This window comes from Puma concolor, chromosome A3 (genome assembly GCF_028749965.1).
Source record: "Puma concolor isolate L17-30 chromosome A3, mPumCon1.1.hap2, whole genome shotgun sequence".
NCBI lineage: Eukaryota > Metazoa > Chordata > Mammalia > Carnivora > Felidae > Puma > Puma concolor.
Window position 1 is genome coordinate 20,331,290 of NC_141669.1, and position 20,579 is coordinate 20,351,868.

The following is a 20,579-nucleotide window of genomic DNA, read 5'->3' on the forward strand; positions in this document are numbered from 1 at the left end:
GCTGACGGCTGTTAAGCACCCCCAACCCACTAGGTGCAGGAGAACGCGCACCCAGCAGGGTTTTGGCAGGCGGAGGAGGAGGAGGAAGGGGGCCTCCATAGGGACGAGGCCAGCAGGGGTGGGGGAAGGAGGATGGGGGTGGGTTAGCAGCAGGAGGCAAGAGGAAAGGGGAAGAAGTGGCAGAGACGGTGGCTGGGTGGGGGAGGGGCCTCATTAGAATAGTCTGCCTAGGGCAGTGTGGGAATGCCTTTTTTCCACGCTCACTCCCACCCTCCTCCCCAGGCAAACAATAGGAGAAAGAAGGGTTAACTCAGGGCTTTGGCATTTGGGCTAAAGGCTCCTACCCCCAGTTCACAAGAGCCCACGCCAGAGCGGCCCAGAGATTGGGCAGGGCCAGGGAGACACTGCACCAACCCCCCACTACTGTGGCTCAAGGAAGCCACTTCTCTGGAGTTTGTCCAGCCTGGAAAGCCACTGGCAACTCCGCTCTAGTAGAGGCAAGGGCCCCGCGTCCAGGCCCATCTTCCTGGGCAGCTGTCCCGCCTCCACCTTCCTCTGCGACTCAGGCTGCTTTCCGTTCCAAAGGTCAGAGGTCCGGGCGCCCATGTGGACTGCCGGTGCAGTAGATCCCAGGCTGTCCCAGGCACCTCTGCCTTCCCAGGTCGGCGTCAGGCTGCCCTCCACGGCAGCCGCTGACGTGCCACAGCCCCTGTCAGGGCCACACTGCTCCCTCCTACCCAGCACCATTTCTCTCTGCCTGGCCTGCGCCGTGGCTCCCAGTGACACGCAGGAGAAGAAACTGTCCCTCCCAAGAGGCTGCAAGGTTGGCATGGCCCGAGGACAGCATGGTCCGCCAGCCAAGAGCACGGGTCAGCAAGGAAATGCCGACAGCCCATCAGCGAGCCACTTCGGCCAAAGGGCTGCTTCCAGCCCAACTCCTGGCCTCCCAGCTCCCGTGGGCCAGGGCCTGCCCCCCAGCTTCACTGACTGCTGCCCCGGGCACACACGCTGGGGCTGCTCTTCTGGCCCCTGCACCGCCAGTCCCCACCTGAGCACAGGGAGAAGTGGGGCTGGGGGCTCCTGAAGAGGGAGTGGGTGGGACAGCACTAACTCAGCATCTCCAGAACTCGGGCCAGGCACAGCAGCCAGCTCCTGCGGGCCAGGGAGGCAGACTTTGACTCTTCTCAAATCCAGAGGGCTGCAGCGGCCCAGAGATCCTCCCACCGGCCCCTGCCGCCTCCCCGCCCCCAGTCTCCCCAGGGCTCCGTCCAGGAACCTACCCATAAGGCCAGGTGCAGCCCCTCTGTGGTCCGGCTCAGGTGTGAGCCCCGGCCCTGAAGCTCTGTAAGTAGCTGCCCGTCTGGGGGGAGGGGAAGGGGGCGATGGGGCTGGGGGCGGAGGGGGCCAGGGAGAGGGGGAGGGGGGAGGTGGGGGGGAGGGCTTGAACATTTTCTTTGTCTAGAACTCCAGGTCACGTGGGCCCCGCTGGAGTGCCTGGTTGGCTGCGAGCGGGCCGGGGGAGGGGGCCGGCTCTCAGACGCTGGCAATGGGCCAGCCCCTCTCCTCCCGTCCGAGGGGCGCGGGCCGCCGCTGGGGCCTGGGGGCGCGGCTGGGCCTCCGCCCGTTCCCAGGACCCCGCCCAGGCCGGGGCTGGAGGCGGCACCGCCCCCTCCTCCGGGCTGGCCCTCCCGCCCCCTTCACCCCCAACTCTGCGTGAGCTCCGAGGGACGCCTCGGGGCGAGGCGGGGAGCCCGCGGAGGCTGGGAAGGGGACCCGGGAGGGAAGGGGCTGCACTGCAGCGGCGGAGGTAAGCTGGGAGCGTGGAGAGTACCAGGAGCGCCGGCAAAAGAAGAGAGGAGGTTGCGGACAGCCTGGGAGAGCCAGGAGAAAGTTGGTAAAAGTCAGTCTCTCGGAAGCACAACCAAAAAAAAAAAAAAAAGAAGAAGAAGAAGAAGAAGAAGAAAAAGCTTACAGATGAGCGTAGAGGCCCAGGAAGCTGTAGGGAAAACTCAAAGCACACAGAGATGGACAGAAGGCGCCTGCAGAAATTGGGAGCGCTCCAGAACAAGAACTGTTGGGGAGAGGGCTCTCCTCTTCATACTACAGGTGGATCGACAGGGGGTCCCTTAAACGCGTGGCTTGAGTTCAGGCTTTGAAAACCTCTTCCTGGCCAAGTCCCTGGGTCCCCTACGTCACTCGGGATCTGCCTTGGATGTTCCATTTTCCCGTTTGTGGGGGGGCGGGGGGGGCACACTCTAGTTTAAAAGTGTAGCAATTCCTCTTTCCCAGGCACAATCATCTGGTGCTCGGGAAGACTACATTCCTCCTCTGGAGCCTCCAGGTGCGGACTCAACCATTTCAACCTCCCTCCTCCAGAGCAGAGGCCCCTATCCCAGGGAGGAGGGACACACATACACACACACACTCTCTCTCTACCCACATCTGATAAAGAAGCAGACCCTCTTGGCCCTACCTTCAAGGAGCTGACAGATTCAACTAGACTTGGAGAGATAGGAAAAGGTCATTGAAAAAACATCTGTGAAGATAACTATACCACAAATACCAAGCCCCGTGGACTTGGATGGCTTGAAAGCCCAACAAAAAAAATTGGCTAGTATGAATGATAAATGAGGTTAAGAGGTCAGTGTGGAGCAGAGATGAATCAGATTTGGAATGAAGTAAGATAGAAAGGAAATAAGAGATGTAGGGCTGAGGTGGGGGGAAATCCTTGCCCATCTCCACCTCCCAAGACAACTAAGGCTAAAGGGTGCAGAGAAAGATGTCAATGGATATATCCCACAGCAGTGAAGAATAACACAGGTGTTTCTGACAAGACCAGATGAATGGTTATTTTGGAAAGATCAGCCTGGTTTCCGTTTGCAAGATGAATTAGGAGGAGGAGCAGAGGAACTGAAGGTAAATGCTGTCAGCAGCAGAGAGCTGTTTAGCCAGCAGCACTCGTCAGAAGATCTGGACTTGGGTTCTGGTTCCATCACCATGACCTTGAACAAGTCACTTAACGCCAAGAAGTCTGGTTTTCTCATTTGCAAAATAGAAGTGATAACATCTGCCCTCCCAGGCCCTGGAATACCAGCATCTCTTAAAGAGATACTGCCCCAGGTGCCTGGCTTCCAGCCACAGTCAGCTGGGAACATACCAGCTGGAACAGGTGCTGGTATAAGGAGGTTAAGAGAGGTGCTGTGAAGGACGGCCCACCATCCCTCCTGGGGCTCGGCACCCTTCTGAGGGCCATCAGAGCAAGCCAGCCCTGAAGAGGGAGGAAGACTCCAAATCAGGGAGCTTTCTCCAAATAATACTTGGGGAGTTCACACTTCGCTCTCCCAACCCTGACTGAGACTCAGAATCCATCCATACAAGCAAGGAGAAGGAGTCAGGCTGTTCTGTTCCAACCCATCTTTCAACCCAGTCGAGGGATCTGGAACAGTTTTTCAGGCGATCCCCAAGCAGAGACCAGAAGCCCTGAATTTGTGCTTCTTGCCTGCTGGAATCCTTTCTGGATGAGCTTCTTCTCTGATGCCTCCTGGGCATCCAGGGCCTGTAAACAGGCCACTTTAGACCTCCCCTCCCAGGCCTCCTCTCAAAATGAAATTTCTGATCTGGTTTGGCCAGCTCTTTTTTAAAAAACTCTAGATCTTGGGGCGCCTGGGAGGCTCAGTCGGTTAAGCGTCCGACTCCGGTTCAGGTCGTGATCTCGCGGTCCGTGAGTTCGAGCCCCGCGTCAGGCTCTGTGCTGACAGCTCAGAGCCTGGAGCCTGCTTCGGATTCTGTGTCTCCCTCTCTCTCTCTGTTCCTCCCCCTTTCGTGCTCTGTCTCTCTCTGTCTCAAAAATAAATAAACATTTAAAAAAAATAAAAAATAAAATAAATAAAAATAAATTAAAAACTCTAGATCTCATCCATGGCATCTCCTTTTCCACTAATACGAGGTTAAACACGTTAGACTATACACTCTGTGGCGTTGGGACTTCTTCAGACAGTAAGTAACGATCCCTGGTGCATGCAGCCAGGATTCAAAGTGTCACCTCGGACAAGGACCATCAGTTTCACTTTCTCTTGGCCCACTTAATCAAGTAGCCTTTCCCTCCAACTGCCAAACTTCTTTGTTCTCATCCTTTAAAATTAAGCCCAAATCTTAACCTCTTCCACCCAGCTCCCAACTTAAGCATAAGAAAGACCCAACTCAAAGTTGTCCCCTCACCAACCTAGAGCACCGTCCCCCTCTTGTAGCTATGCGGACAGGAAAGTTTCCCCCCTTCTGTATGTATGAGTCACTCAGAGATTCATGTGCTCTTGGTGCTCAGTGGGCAGAGACGGGCCCCAAAACAGAAGAGGCCTCAAATCTAGGACATGAGGTGACTTTAGCAGGAAAAAAACAGGGCAGCCTTCAAGGATCCTCAGGTCATGTATGTCCTTGACCTTCCAAAGGAACCTTCCCAGGCTGGTTACTGAGATAGGTCTTTTTTTTTTTTTTTTTTTTTTTAAGTTTATTTACTTAAGTAATCTCTATACCCAATGTGGGGCTCGAACTCATGACCCTGAGATCAGTAGTCCCAATGTGGGGCTCGAACTCATGACCCTGAGATCAACAGTCGCAGGCTCTTCCAACTGAGCCCTGAGATAGGTCTTTTGATTGCAATAAAGATCATAAACCTGAAATAGGAGTGTCACATAAAACAAGCCAGGTTTTTGGAAACGTTAGAAAGTATGTTGAAAGGGGGAACTGCTGGATGAAAAGATCTAGTGGATGTCAAGAGCCTAAAAGAAGTGTTGGAGAGGAAGTATCCAGGATGGCCCAAAAGAGAGAGGGTAACTTGAAAGAGGGCCGTTTCCTGTTTGACAGGCAGAAAGCAGTGATTCAACAGGCCTGATGAAACACCTCTTAAGGACACCTGACTCTTCGCCCTGATCCTGCACTCATCGAGCAAACTTCTCATTTTAATTATATTTTCCAGCGACTCCGATGCCAGTAAGTTGCCAGAAAACAGCAGGACAAGTGCTAGGATCTGTGTGGCAAGGACACGTCCTGTTATAAATCTCAGCATTCTGCTGTGTCGCTCTCCTGTGTTTCTGAAGAACATGATCACAAGACGTGCCATTAACCTGACTCTCTGGCTCACAGACCTGAGATGAGGCACGAGGGCCACGATCCACCAGTAAAGAGCAGTAATTCCCACGGGTCCAGGTGGGGACGCCAGGCCTGCTGGGCTGGTTTTAACTCAAAGTTCAGTGTTCTGCGGTACGCTCGGACATGAAATCCGGTGCCGGCAGGACAGGGGGAGGTCATGTTGCTGCCATCAAACAGGACATTTAACCACAAGTCCGTTTACTCAAAGCCAGAGAAGCCATGATCCCTATGAAGCCATCTGCAAAGCCACATATTGAGGAAGCACTGTATATACTCTGCCACAAAAGCACTCGCAGCCATCCCAAGGAGACCTGGTCCGCACAAAAGGCCGTGAGATCAAAATGGATGTCTGTTCCCATCCTGCCCTTCTCCTACCTGTAGCTCAAAAGCCTCTGACTACCTGCTGATTACAGTCAACCCTCTACATGGCATTCAAGGCCCCCACAAGCTGTATAGCGCTTATGTCACGCAGCCCACTCAGCCCACCCACTTGCTATTCCCGAAATATGCCCTTTCCTGCCTCTGTGCCTTTGCTCATGCTGTTCCTTGCTCCTCCCCTTCAACTCCCACCAGCCCAAATCCTATCTATCCTTCCAGTTCATCAGTTATCTCCACCATCAAAGTTTCTCTAGACCTGAACTGTCCAATAGGGTAGCCACTCACTGCATGTGCTATTTAAATTAATTAAAATTAGGGGCACCTCGGTGGCTCAGGCGGTTGAGCGTCCGACTTCAGCTCATGATCTCACAGTTCATGGGTTCGAGCCCTGTGTCGGGCTCTATGCTGACAGCTCAGAGCCTGGAACCTGCTTTGGATTCTGTGTCTCCGCCTCTCTCTGCCCCTCCCCTGCTCGCCCTCTGTCTCTGTCTCTGTCTCTGTCTCTGTCTCTCTCTCTCTCAAAAATAAACAAAAACAATGTTTTTAATAAATTAAAAATTAAATAAAAATAAAAGTTCTTTTCCTCAGTTGCATTGGTCACATTCCAAGTGTCCAAGAGCCACCTGTGGCTGCGGCTATTATATTGGACAGCACAGATCTTAGAACATTTTTATCATTGCATAAAGTTCTGTTGGACAGTGGTACTCTGGCCCCTCCCCCTTACCTTTCCCTACTGAAAAACTGCCCTGCCCCCACTCCGAGGTACTCCCATAGCACCTTGTAATCCTCTTAGCACCTGCCAATATTTGCCCATACTAAGGCGATCGTGCACTCACTCATCTTCTCCTCCACAAATTAAAAATTCCTAGAGGGCAGAGACTGGACGTTATTCAGCTTCATATGGAAGCAGTGTGGACTCGAGCTTCTTGCACATTGAAGAGGATTTAGATAGTGTTTGCTGAACTGAATTCAACATTGTCTCAGGAGCCTCATCCAGGATCCACTGCCAAAGTTCCCAGTTAGGGACAGATTCTGTCCATAGCAAAATTCTAATAGGTGCTAAGAGGTCCAGGTCTGCCCCCCCCCCCCACCAGAGGCCGGGAATCTTTGTTTGCCTGTTCCCCTGCAATCCATATGGAGGTTGCAAGCAAATGACCAGGACTGGGCTGCTGGCAGTGAAGCTAAAAATAGCCACGGAGCCAACAGCAAGGAGTTAGCAGGACTTGTTGCTAGGGAGACCAGTCACAGAGAGAGCAACTAAGCAGGGAGAGTGTCAGACCAGCACCTGGAGAGCAGAGGCCATAGTTGCGGGGGGGGGGGGGGGGGGGGGGGGGGGCTTGAAGTTGACAGGGGTCCAAGGCTCCCACCTAGAGATGTTCAGCCTCCTGGCAGCTCCTGACTAATGCTCTAAGTGGGGCAAATGCTCCCCCTGTCCCTCAGTAACCCATCTCCATGGAAACCACCATTACTGGGGTGAAGTACCAGCCCCTGGAAGGGAGGCCTCTGCCTAGAGCTGGTTGTTATGGCAACACCCCCCCCCTTCCTGTCATTCTCTCTCCCCGGGCTTCTCCTGTGGGGGAAAGGTGGGGGCCTGGTCTTGGCTTAGCCAGCATGACCAGGAAACACCCGCTTCCTGACAAGAGTAACCTGCAAGGGGCTCTTCAGAAGCTCCTGGGAACCCAGAAAGGCCAGTCAGTCCTCAGCACAGGGCAGGCCTTCCTTTTCTTCCCACAAGAGCCCCACAGATCATCTTGCTAGGAGAATCCCCAAATCGGTTGGGTTTAATTGTATTAGGATCACCCAAGGTTTTTAAAAATACAGATTCTTGGGCCCTCTTGTGGAGATCAGCAGGCTTGGGGCAGGGCCCAGGAATCTGCTAAAACCTCCCTAGGTAATTCTGATTCTCGCCAGGTGTGGAAACCACTAAAGGCCCTGGCTGTCCTTGTTACAAACGAGGAAACCGAAACCTGCAGGAACCGAGCCCACCCAAAGGGTCAGAGCCAGTAACGGGAGAGGAAGCGGTCTGGAGCAGGAGGGGTAGGTGGAAGGAGATACGGAGGGAAGCTCCCTCAGTGCAAGCGTCAGAGGGGAGGCCTCAGGGAGGCCGTGTGTCCTGGGCCTTTCTCTCCTCCCCTTCAAGCCAGAACATGCAATTGTCCGATACTGGATTGTGATTTAGGACCGAGCCTCTCTCGACAAGCTATCCCCTGTGGCACAAGGCAGAGGTAGCGGGGTTGGGCCGTCTGGTTCCCAGAGTGTACAGAAGGGTGGCGGCCCAGGCAGATGATCTGCGCTGAAAGAAACTATCCTCCTTCGGAAGGAAACCAAAAGGGTCGCCATGGCAACCTGCAGTGCGCTGGCCTGGTTGGGCTCTGTGCCATCCTCCCAAACTTGGGCCCAGGAGAGGTGCAGCAGTATTCAGGCAAATGCCGGAGGGGCAGGGGCGCCCCATCCCCCTCGCCGGTCCCAGAACCCACAGGGAGGCCGGGCTGTACTCCGGAGCCGACCTCGGAGCCCGCCTGGAACACACCCAGACACCGGAATCCGGGAGCACGGGAGTTCTGAGCACCTGCAGTAGCTGGGCCGGGGGAGGACACTGCGGAGGTGGGGGAGACGGGCCTCCGCCCTTCTGTTACTCAGCCTAATTGTGTGCCCAAGACCCACCGCTCATGGAACCACAGCCCTCATGCAAGACAGCATGCAATTAGCTGGTAAATTATGTGGTAGGGATGCTGTCTCCATGTGCTGAGGGAAGTCAGAGGAGACGGAAATCAGTAAAGGCAGCAACGGGAGGATGACAGAGGGTATGCCAGGAGTGGGCACAGCCTCCCAGCTTTCTCACACAGGAGCGGCCAGATCTTTAGGGGTGTCTGCAGTTGTATCGACTCCCCGGCAGATAGAGGGGCAGGGGTGTGAGGCACCGGCATGGCGCCTGCCTATCTATGAGAGAGAAGGAGTCCCAGCTCCCCCCCCCTCCCCTGCGTGCCATCCATGCACTCAGATGCATTCTTCTGAGCCTGGGAGGCACCTCCTGGCCGACCCCTCACCTCATCTCTTCTGCCACATTCCCAGGCAGCCTCCCCTCCTCCCCAGCCCCCTCAATCTCTGCAGTCACTGCTACACCCCCCCAATGCTGTGTGCCTGGGAGCCCCAACTCGCCAGAGCAGCCCTGAGGCTTCTGGAGCTTCAGCTGCTACCTCCTTCCTCACTGCACCCATCTGCCTTCTCCTTCCCTACCGCTCCAGGTCTGCTCCGTAAGGGGAAGGCTTCCCCCACAAAGCCAGCTCCCCGCTGCGAATCAGTTCCCCAGCCCCTAGCCCGGAGCTGTTGGGTGTGCAGGGCTCCACCTGTGAGTGAGTGGAGTGCGGATCCGGGCAGGGAGCAGGGGTGCAGGTGGCAGTGCTGCTGGTCCCCATACCTTACCATGGCAACATCAAGGAGCGGGATGTGAGGTCTCAGACTGAGCAGGGGATCATAGCTGATGCCAAGACCTTTAATAAGTGCCTAGCCACTTTGGACCCTGATTTCCTAATCAGTCTGACAGGACCACAAATATCTGCTGACTAGTACAGGTAAGATCGAAGGAAGTCAGGAGGGGGGCGCCTGGGTGGCTCAGTCGGTTAAGTGTCCGCTCTTGATTTCGGCTCAGGTCATGATCTCATGGTTCATGAGTTCAAGCCCCGCATCTGGCACTGTGCTGACACTGTAGGGCCTGCCTGGGATTTTCTCTTTCTCTCACTGCCCCTTCCCTGCTCATGCTCTCACGCACACCCTCTCTCTCAAAATAAACTTAAAAAAAAAAAAAAAAAAAGGAAGTCATGAGGGTGCAACATTTTGAGAGGTGGAAAGAACCCTATGACAGGTTTGCTTGAGGACTTGTCGATGTTCACTTTGCTTTAGAAACCCGACCCTAGAGAGAAGTGTTAATTTTATACCTGGGACAGACGGGTCAAAAGGAACCTGGTAAACCCTAACAGCCAGGGCTGCTCTCCCCTCCCCTCCCCTCCCCTCCCCTCCCCCACCCCTTCTCCAGGCTCTGGGGGTCAAAGGGAGGGGCTCAGGGACCACCATTCAGATTCAGGCATGCAGACCCTCTCAAGTTTCAGAGTCCAAAGAGAAGACCCAGGAGGAGCCCGGCAGACAGGCATTGCAGTAAACTACAGCTGGAAACAGAAGGAACGCCTACCATCTCCATCCCAAAGGGAAAATTTGAATTCCTGTACCAAGTCCTTTCCGGTCTTCTCCCCCCGCCCCACCCATGTTTGGAAACGGTTCCCTAGCTCTGCCTGCCTTAGAGCCCGAACTTCTTTCCTAGTTCAGTATTCCAAGATCAGAGAGTCTCATGCAACAGCTGTACATTAGAATCACCTGGGAGAGCGTTAGCAGCCATGTGGGCCAGGGCTCATCGCTAAATCCCAAATGTAATAAATCCAGAGGAGGGGCCCAGGCGGTGGTGGTTAAAACAAAACAAGACTCCCAGGTGATCCTAACGTGCACAGAGCACCCCCCACCCCATGCGGTTGATAGGGCGGTAGGTGAAATGACAAATGCACCTTTTGGGGATCTCTTCTGTGCCAGATTTGCTTTACTTGGAATCATCCAAAGCTTGGTGGTTCTCAAGCTTTCATAAGCCACAGAATCGTCTGGGGAGCTGGCTAGAAAACCAGCTTTCTCAGGAACCGCCCTAGAGATTGTGCCTCCTTGGGTTCTGAATGGGGCCTGGGAACATGCCTTTTTTGAATGCACAGCCCACATGATCCTGACGTAGTATCACAGCAACCCGCCCTCTAAGACACACTGAATGCTGACGGCATTTTTGTTATGTATAAAGCAAGCCCAACTCAGTTTTTGGTTTTTGTTTGCCCCATAGAGTTGCCCTTGAAACAGCATCTAGATTCAAATATACAGGAGACTAAGCTCTTTCATCCCTATTGGTGTTTAATTCCTCCAGGTTGGAAATGAAAAATTAAATATGTATACTGCTCACCATTTACAGACTAAGGAGGAATAGGGGAAGAGTCATAAGGCATCTATAAGGAGTTGTAATTAAAAAATGGCAGATCTGAAAACTGGTAAAATCACACACACACACACACACACACACACACACACACACACACACACACACACGACATGTTTGTCAGGGAGAGGATAAACTGAGAGGTGGAGGACCAGGATGGCCAGATGCTTCACAGAGATTAGAAAGGGCTCCACAGCCTGGTGAAAGAGGGGGCTTTCTTGGTTCTCTAATGGGCTCCAGAACTCCTTCGGATTCCGAAGCCCTCGTAGTAGTCCTGGGCACCAGCTGTTCCCAGAAGCTCCAAGTCCCCACCCCTCCTTATCCTGGTCTCCAACAGGCTGCTCTCCCTGCTTCCGGCTCTTCCCTCCCAGCTCTGCAGCACGTGCCCTCCACGGCAGTGATTCCAGAGTCTGGTTCCGGACCCACCTTCAGAGCTGCCTGCTACACCTCTCCCAGCGCACAGCCACCCTGCCGGCTTCTCAAAACCAGCTTGTCCAACACCGAACTCACCCTCTCCTAAGGGAACATATTTTCATGACCTTGGGGTGGGCAGAGAATTCTTAGAGATACACACACATGCTAACCAATAAAATGGGGGGAAGAAAAGGATAAATTGGACCTTATTAAAATTAAAAGCTCCTGCTCATCACAATACATCCTTAAGAAAATCAAAAGCCCAGACCACCTTCCAGTCCCAAACCCGCTCTTCCTCCAGGATTCTCTAGCTCAGATAATGACCACACCCCCAGCCCCTAAATACGAGGCCAGTTTCTCCCTGTCCTCCGACGAGAGACAATTCTATCAAGTCTCTCGTGTCCGCCTCTTGTTACCTGGACCCTCGGTCAAAGCCCAGCCGAACACCCTCCTAACTCGTCCTGCTTCTCGACTCCTCTGCTCTGGACTCCCTTGCCATGCTGCCAGGGTTACCTTCCTAAAAGCCACGGCCACCTCTCTCACACTCCTGCTCTCTGCTGCACAATGAAGCAGTTCCTGACCGTGACAGGAGGGCCTTTGACAGGAGGGCCTTTGCGGATCTGACCATCTTCCTTTGTAGTCTTCTCTCTCCTAACGCTTCCTCCCCGACTCTCACACCCTAGTTACCAGATCTCTTGCTGTTCCCTGAACAACCCAGAAGCTTCACAGCTCCTTCTCTTTGCCCCCTCAGTGGTTCTTTCCTCATTTATCCCTACTAGAATTCCCAAAGGAGGCCTCCACCAGGAAGCTTCCTGGAAATTCCCTGGAAAAGTGCTTTTGCCCTCCACTGTGCTCACCAGACTCTTGGTACCGGGAGCACAGAACAAGTCCCACGCTCTACCCGACACCGAGGTTCACAGTGAACGCTCCAGCCTTCTCCACTAGCCACATGTCCCTGGGACGGGAGCTGTGCCCATGCGTCTCCTCCAGCACCAGTACAGTGCTGTGTGTGTTTGGTAAGAACTGAATTCAAGTCCATTAATTCTTTCATCTAGAGTTATTGGCTCCTTAATAGGGTCACACAGTCCAGCCGGCCACCCCGTGCTTCAACATCCCTGGGGCCTCCAGGACAAATGGTCTGGTCTTTAAAGCAAAGCAGAGAGAACATCACTGTTATATCCTCTCCTTTGTCTGCCTCATAGAAGGTGCTATAAGAACGCTTCTCAAAGTTGGGACTAAATATGCAAGCCATCTGGAGGTGCTCCAGACCCCAAACTCCCGGAGGATTTCTCGGCACCTACCTTAAGATCCCACTCAACGCCCTTCCCCCGCCATCCCTGTCAGGCAGACTGCTGGTTCCAGGGGGAGGGCTGCGTGCTGTCCCTTCTTTGGCAAGCCTTCCCCGAGGTCCTCAGGCTAGTTAGTGCTCCCATGGCCTGTTTGCTCCTAGTCCTAAAATGGCCGTACTGGGTTGCACAAGGTACTCACCTACCTGCCTACGTCTCCCAGGGGAAGGAGGCATCCCAGGCCGGGATTCTGACTTTCCTTGCAATTTGTTTCCATAGTGTCTAGAAAATGTCGGAATGCAGTAGCTCCGCAGACACATGTGGTGTTATCTTAAAGCTCAGTTAAGGTTCGACGGTTCTTTGAATGAATGAATGAATGAATGAATGAATGAATGAATGAATCAGTGATTAATGAAAAGAAAACTAGCAATCCTGGGCAGATCTAGGTAGAGGGCCACCAAAGCCAGAAGCTGGAATGTGAATTCCCAAGCTAAGGAAATGCCCTAGGAAGATGTGTCACCTGGCGGGGGTGGAGGGGTGTACTTTGCAACATGGCCTTTTTTGTATGAACTCAAGCCTCTCCCTAGCCTGGGCCTAGTGTCTGAAGATGAGCACCAAGTCAAGAGTAGTGAAGAGGAAAGGAAAACTAGGTTCTAGCACCAAACACGTAAATATTACGAAAGTCTTTATTAAGAATCCTTGTCGGGATACTTTATATATGTGTTTCTAGAAGAGGCGTGTATGTAAGGTCTGAGAACGCGCTCAGATATTTAATTTAGAATTCATGTACAAGGTAGTACAGGAGACAAAGGTGCTACAGGTCATGACTCGAGCCCTCCTCCCCACAAATTATAAACTTTTAGAATCTCTGGGGTCAGCTGAGTCTATTTCTGTCACATTACAAATGAGGAAACTGAAGTGCAGAGAGGAGAAAGATCTTCTCAAATAGATCAGGGGCAGAGGCTGAGCCCGGAAACCAAGCCTCCTGAATCCCAAGCCTCGTGAATCTCATTCCAACATTGTTTTAATCCAATCTCACAATGTCAAAGGTACCTTCATGAGAAAACAGCGATTCAAGGAGGGGCTCAGGACCAAGTGAGTGGAGGGGGGCGGGGGCAGTCCCGAGGGCCTAAAGGACCCAAACCTGGCTCAGGCAGCCCAGGAGGTAGGGAGTGGAGGCGGCAGCTGGGGCAGGGGGTGCTGGGCCAACTCTATCCTATCTCTCTCTTTTTTTTTAAATGTGGTATGATTCTTTTCCTTTTTTCTTTTTTTTAAAGCTTATTGTTTTGAGAGAGGGAGAGAGAGACAGAACAAGTGGGGGAGGGGCAGAGAGAGAGGGAGAGAGAGAGTATCCCAAGCAGGCTCCGCCCTGTCAGCACAGAGCCCAGCGCAGGGCTGGAACTCACAAACTTTGAGATCATGGCCTGAGCAGAAGCCAGACTTTTAACCAACTGAGCCACTAAGGCGCCCCCACTATCCCTCTCTTTTAACCCCATACTTTAGTCTAAGGAGAAGCCATCAGCAAACCAGGAAGATTCTGTTCTAGGTGAGTCATTTGGGCGCAAAACAGAAGCAGCATGGGATGGGTTTTGCCCCTGGGAACACTCTACAAGCATATCCATGTGGTTCTCACCTCCTTATCTAGGGGAATCTTAGTTTCCTAGGAGTAAGATAGGGATAAAGATAGTTCTTATAGTAACTGCACATAATATATCTGTCAAATGACAAAAACAATACAATTCAGTAATGCGTTTGATGTCCTTTGTTCCAGGGAGAAGAATCCAAGGATCGGAGAGTACAGTGCCTAACAAGCAATGGAGTACTCTTCCTGAGGGATTCTGGCAGGTAGCGACTTTGATAGACACTTAGAAGAGGTAACACGGAAACAAGGCATGATTGGCTAGGAAGTGGGGAATTTCCTTATAAGGCTAGCAGGTCCTATTTTCTAGGGTAAGGTGAGCCAACGAAAGCTGAGCTGGACGATTGTGATTGGTGTATGTTAAGTTTGACCTGTGGTTCCCGTAAGTGCATAAACTTAGGCTTGGATTCGTGACGTAAGCTGGGCCACTGGAACATATCGTATCTTAGTTCTATGGTGAAAGTGAATGCTCCTGGCACAGTGCCTGGTACAAAGTAGGTGCTCAGTAAAGTCCAACCCCTCTTGCCTAGTTCCGCGGCCTCGGCCAGCCGCTAGACCCCGCCCACAACCACCACCACCACGCCCACCCCCCCCCCCCACCCGCCGCCATTTGCTTTCTCATCACTAAAAAGTGAGGGTTGTTCTAAGAGCTATTCTCTGTGCCCCCTGATAAAGTGAACACTCCGGTGTGCAAACAGCCCATCCCCTCAGGAGACAGTGGGAGCCTCTATGATGACAATTTCACAGCCAGCCCTGGAAGTCACTCTGATTATAGGCTGTCACAGGAATACCTTTAAAAACCTGTTCAGCCTTTTGGTAAAGTACATACTTGTCATGCTTGCCCCAAATGGCATCACCTCCTTGAAGGAGATGTTATTTTTGAGGCCATCCTGCAAAAGTTCAGGTTGTCATGAATTTACGAATGGTGGATAAGAGAGGGATGCCTGCCGGTCAGAATACCCTAAAACTGCTATCCACGTAGTTGGCTAATAATTTGATTTTAGTCCTTAATGGTCTACTAGCGTAGCCATTTCTCAAGTCTCCAGCACTAGAGCCCAGGGGAATCACACCTAATTCATCTCCTTATTCCTAAAGCCCCAAGCACAATGGCCCCCTACTTAGTAGGCGCTTAGTGATTGCTTATTAAATGGAATATAGCACAGCAGGAGATGACCCTCTCGACATTCACAGGCTGTTTCTTCCCAGGACGGACAGGAAGCACAGTCTGTTGAGACTGCAGGGTTATAAAGCAAGAGGAAGCAACATTTGCTCAGCTCACAGAAGCAGCAGCACAAATGGCCAATAACCATATGAAAAGAGGTCCAGCCTCACTTATTATCTGGGAAATGCCAATTAAAATCATAACAAGATACCGTTTTTTTTCCCACCCATTAGATTAGCAAAATATTGATGTTGGCAAAGGTGGAAGTCTTCTCATACCCTGTTTATGGGCACACAAATGGCACTGCCCTTTTTGGAAGGCAGTTTGGCAGGTTCGATAAAATGCAAAACACACATTCCCTTTGACCTAGCATTCCTCTTTCTAGGTGTCTTAGAGGAACACAGATGCACAAAGAGGCATGACCAAGGATGTTCGCTGCTGCAACGCGTATGTAGTAAGATACTATAAACAACACAAATGCCCGCCACTCAGAGAACGGTTGAGTAAAATCGTGGCAATCCATATGCTGGGATAGAACAGTGATTACGTGGCGAGATTGTTGAGACTTATTGTAAGTGAAAAACCAAGCTGTAAAACAAAACTACAATGTGGTTCCATTTATGTAAAAAAGGAAGAGAAACAAAAGCAACTGTGAAGTAAAATTATATATTTATACACACAGAGATGGATAGAAAAAATCATGTCGTATATACACCAAACTCACAACACCAAGCACCTCTGCTGGAGGAATTAGAATCACGGGGGAGTTGTGAGTTTTTCGCGACAAGAATGCATTTGTGTAATACTTATGTCATTTAAAATCATTTAGAAAAGTATCAAGCTCCTGTTATACGCTAGCCCTGCCCTAGGAGCTTTAAATGTTAAGGATTATTTTATTAACCCACACCAGTTCTGAGATTAGAATTATTGACTCATTCAGCAAACCTTTCCCCAGTCTCCCCTGAGTGCCACCCCTGGGGACAGAGGTGCCCAGAGTGCCTGCATCTACCCAGCTCGGGTTGGGGAGAGGTGGAAAGCAAGCCGGGCAAGAGCCGCTCTCGTGCATACGAGATACACCCAGGAGCTCGGGGCACATCCAAGGCCAGCTACAACCAAGGGCTCTCAGCCTGGTGAGGTTAAAAGTGACTCCTAAGGTCCCACATCCCATAAGTGGCCAGGTGGCATTCGAACTCCCCTCCAAAGGCACCCTTCCCTTCAGGAACATAAAAGCTTTGCCACCTGTTGGGGGGCCGAGGGGGAGGGGATGGGGAACTGCCTGATATAGGCGGGAGAGGGGAGGTCTCTATGTGAACCACAGATTATTTGTTATCATCACTATTGAATATGTATTAAGCATCTAATAAGCGTAAAGGTGCATGAGTCCCTCCCTTCAGGATGGGAGCCAGGAAACAGACCAGATCCTAGATCAGCAGGACATGGTGTCCTTGCCTTGACATAATTTAGAATCGGGCCGGGGTGAAGAGATTACTCTTCATCACGCAGCTACAAGGGAGTCCTGAAACCACACAAACTGGAACCGTGGGAGTCCTCGGCCCCTCTGGCCAGATGACCGTCCCCGCTGCTTGAGCAGCCCTCTGCACCTCTTCTGCCTCACGGTGGTGACATCCAATGAAGTGACACATGTGGGAAGACCTTCCTAAACCCACCATACTCCCCTGGGTCACTGCGTTCTGTTAATCATTAGAAAGAGGAGCTAGGACTTGCCCTCCTCTGGGAGGAGGAATGCCTCACCTCTGCCCTCCCTGCTGCCAGGGCCTGGGCCAGCTCCGCCAGGGCAGGGAAGGTTCTCATCGGCTCCAGCACAGCGGAGGCCCGGCAGAAATAGCGGGAGCATGGAGTGCAGAAGAATCAGGGCACCACCTTACCCGTGGGAGCCTAATCACACGGGTCCTCCTGCCCCATGCTGTTCTCCAGGTACACCTGTCAGCACCTCCGAGAAACCATATGGAAACCAAGGGCTTGGGGCCTCAAGGCAGAAATCCAAGGGCCTGAGCTCCCTGAGGTGTCCCACATTCACCAATGTCTCAACTGCTTGGCCAACCAGCAGGTATATATTGAGCCTATTCTTATCCAATATCAGGCTGGGCATGATGGGGGAAGACAGGATTAACACACGAGAAATAGTGAAAAGTACCCTACAAAATATAACTGAGTGCTTCATCCAAACACATTGGCAGTAAGGGCAATGGGGTGCAGAGAAGGGAGGAGGTCAGTGTGAACTGGAGAAATCCTAGAGAGCCTTGTGGACTCAGTCCTGCAGAGCATAGAAAGGAAAGCACAGCGGGGACAAAGGGAAGAAAGAAGGGGCACAGCAAAATCTAAAGGGGGACTGGTCCTTCTTAGAGGGCCTTCCTCTTAGAGAGTGGCAGTGAAACGGGGTGGGGTGATCGTGAGGTCCCAGTGAGAGATGATGCCTTGAGAAACAGCCAGGGCATTTCTAGCACGGATGAGGGAGACAATGGGGAGCCATTGTAGGTTGTATAGCAGGGCCCAGGCAGGATTCAAGCGGAGCTTAACCCTTGAAAGGATTAGTAAGGAAGTGACTATGTGATAGGACAGACAGAAAATGACAGACAGCTTCCCACCTTCAGCCAGAATTCCCACCTCAGTCTCAGGGAAGGAGCACATGTCTCATTTTCCTCACCCGCTTATTTTAAATTTCTTTCATTTTGTGATATTCTAAGCCTTCTTTAAAAAAAAAAAAAAAATTAGGGGCGCCTGGGTGGCGCAGTCGGTTAAGCGGCCGACTTCAGCCAGGTCACGATCTCGCAGTCCGTGAGTTCGAGCCCCGCGTCAGGCTCTGGGCTGATGGCTCGGAGCCTGGAGCCTGTTTCCGATTCTGTGTCTCCCTCTCTCTCTGCCCCTCCCCCGTTCATGCTCTGTCTCTCTCTGTCCCAAAAATAAATAAACGTTGAAAAAAAAAAAAAAATTAAAAAAAAAAAAAATTGGAGGTAGAGGAAAGCCTGGGGAGGTAGGTAATCTCAGATGGAAAAGGAAAGAGTAAACCTCAGCCAGTAACGGGATTGATAGAGGAGTATTTTGAGGGAAGCAGGCCCCACAGGTTGGGGCATGTGGACCAGCGAAGGGGCAGGTGCAGACTGGGGTCTGGTGGGAGCCCCAAAACAAGACACACAGTCCTCAAGCCCTACATCCTGTGTTTCTTCACCAACTTCCATTCCTGATCCTGAAAAGGCCACGTTGCCTGGTGCCTGGAACCTCTGCATATGCCGTATCCCTCCTTCTGCAATGCCCTTTTCCCCCTTCCCTAAATTCTAGTCCATTCTTTAGAAGCCAAAAGCCACCTCTTGCTGATGCATGGATGATCCAGGCAGAACCGCTCTAAGCCCTTTGGGTGATGCTCTTCCCGAGGTGCCCTAAACCCTTGTCCTATCTTGGGGTAACTAGGAATCTTCTAGGCTTCTGGTACCCCCAATATCTCATACAGTGCTGAGACATGGAGGGTTCTGGTAGCTCAAAAATGGTGCCCTGCGGGAAGTTTTAAAGAGCAGGTGTCACCTTCTGAGGTTAGGAAGAGCCGGCTGGGCCTTCAAGTGACACTGCCTGGGAAACAGCTGGAACTGTGGTTTTAGGAGGGCACCTAGTAGGATCTAGGAGAGCACATAGGGGGTAAGTGGATCAAAACTGGCAGGAGGCAGGGGCGGGCAGAGATCTGGGGATGCCATAGTTAAGGGACAGAGGAGAATGCCAAGCAGATGCCACTGGAGGAAACGGGGAAGGATCCCAGGGCCAAGGTCAGGAAGGCCTAGCGAGGCAGTGTCGGAAGAAAGGGTCGGACGCCAGAGAACGATGATGAGGCCGCAAGGAAGGGTTTCTTTACCCCTGGGAAGCCACTCGGAAGACAGGCCTGCTGGTGACAGTTACTACCCTTTAGTCTGAAGGGAACCTGGCACTCTTGAGAGCTACCTGTGTTTCCCCAACATTCTTATTGCCCGCAGCTAGCTCTCTCCTAGCTCCCTGGCCGAGCCCAAGGAGGGCAGGGGTGGTGCTGTGGCCAGGCCTCAGCGGGCAGTAGGAAGCCCGAAGGGGGCCTGAGCTTGTAGCCAGCGCTTAAGTGCGGCCCCAGCCCCCTAGTTTGAGAATGAGGAGATCAGCAGTTCTAACACCTGTACTGGAAATCACGGAAGGCTTTATGACATCTTTAGTTATAGAATATGAATGAGGAACAGTTGTACTGGCAGAAGAAATACATTTTTTTTTAACTTTTTTTTTTTTTTTTAAACTAAGCTCTATGCCCAATGTAGAGCTTGAACTCAAGACCCCAAGATCAAGAGTCAGGTACGCTATTAACTGAGCCAGCCAGGAGCCCAACGGATATGCTTTTGGGGCACATACCTCAAACATTTTAAATTAATTCAACTTTGTACGTGTTTCTGTAAATGCTCATTGATTGCCTTTGTTGGCTGGGGGTGGGGAAGCAGAGGCCAAAGGTTTAAGATTTACTAGAAAAGCTTTCGATGATGGTTGAAGCTGGGTGATAGGTACATGGGGGTTCGGCACATCACTCTCTCCGCTTCTGCGTATGCTACAAGATGTCCATGATAAAGTCTTGAAATTTTAGTGGAACACTTAAAATTAGGAGAAAATACACCTATTATCTTAATGTTTCCTGCAAGTTGAGAAAAGATCCCCTTTTCTTTTTTTTTTTATTTATTTATTTTTTTTATTTAAAAATTTTTTTTTTTCAACGTTTATTTATTTTTGGGACAGAGAGAGACAGAGCATGAATGGGGGAGGGGCAGAGAGAGGGGGAGACACAGAACTGGAAACAGGCTCCAGGCTCTGAGCCATCAGCCCAGAGCCCGACGCGGGGCTCGAACTCACGGACCGCAAGATCGTGACCTGGCTGAAGTCGGACGCTTAACCGACTGCGCCACCCAGGCGCCCCAAAGATCCCCTTTTCTATTGCAACTGAGGGCAGGCCCCCATACTGCTTCTTCAAGGGAGCACAGTTTGAGGACCACAGAGTTTATAGATTTACCAGGCCTAAAAGTCATCGTGTCCAAGCTTCTGGCCCCAGGGCTAAGGGAGAGCAGAAAAAAGCAAAGCCCCCCTCTGCTGGCCCCAGGGAACTGATTGGTGGGCACCTGACCAGATGGCAAAAACAGCCCAAGTTCCTGAAATTTCCAGTCCAAAGACCACACTGCGTGCTCAGGGTCAAGTGCTTCTCTCCTCTCCCAGACCTCAGACAGGATGCCCCTTTTCCGGGCTCTTCCCGGAGAGAAATTTCTGCCTTCCTGGATCCCGAAGGAACTGGAAACAATCAAGTAGCCAAACCCCTACCTGTTCTGAACCTCTTCTAGGGCAAGCTCTCTCACACAATGTAAACGGGATAAGGCCTTTCTTTGTAGGCCATGTCCCAGAGGGTGGCAATTCAAGGCATCTCTGCTCCAATCCTGGTGCCAGAGGTCAACAGCCTTCTCTCTACTAATCAGACAGGAAGGAGAGCAGCCCCACAAATCAGGCTTCATGGACTGGGGCCTCCCTGGTCTTGCA

The 20,579-nt window shown here is 51.9% G+C and overlaps 1 protein-coding gene and 1 long non-coding RNA gene across 8 annotated transcripts in view; one reads left to right on the top strand and one right to left on the bottom strand.

The window, feature by feature from the left end:
* Positions 1-20,579, bottom strand: part of DNMT3A (DNA methyltransferase 3 alpha) — a 100,407-nt gene that overhangs the window by 16,258 nt on the left and 63,570 nt on the right. Inside the window, exon 1 of one of the 6 annotated variants that reach the window (XM_086700146.1) lies at positions 1,281-1,385. The exons of the other annotated variants lie outside the window; for them this stretch is intronic. The gene's annotated coding sequence lies outside the window, so the exon portion shown is untranslated. Of the gene's footprint in view, positions 1-1,280; positions 1,386-20,579 lie in introns of those variants that run through there. 6 annotated transcript variants of the gene reach the window in all.
* Positions 562-15,705, top strand: LOC147582297 (uncharacterized). Of its 2 annotated transcripts, none has more exons than XR_015248941.1 (3): positions 562-1,344; positions 14,015-14,117; positions 15,430-15,705. It is a non-coding gene; the product is annotated as an uncharacterized LOC147582297 (long non-coding RNA). The 2 variants fall into 2 exon arrangements; XR_015248940.1 differs by lacking the exon at positions 562-1,344 and adding an exon at positions 7,827-8,234.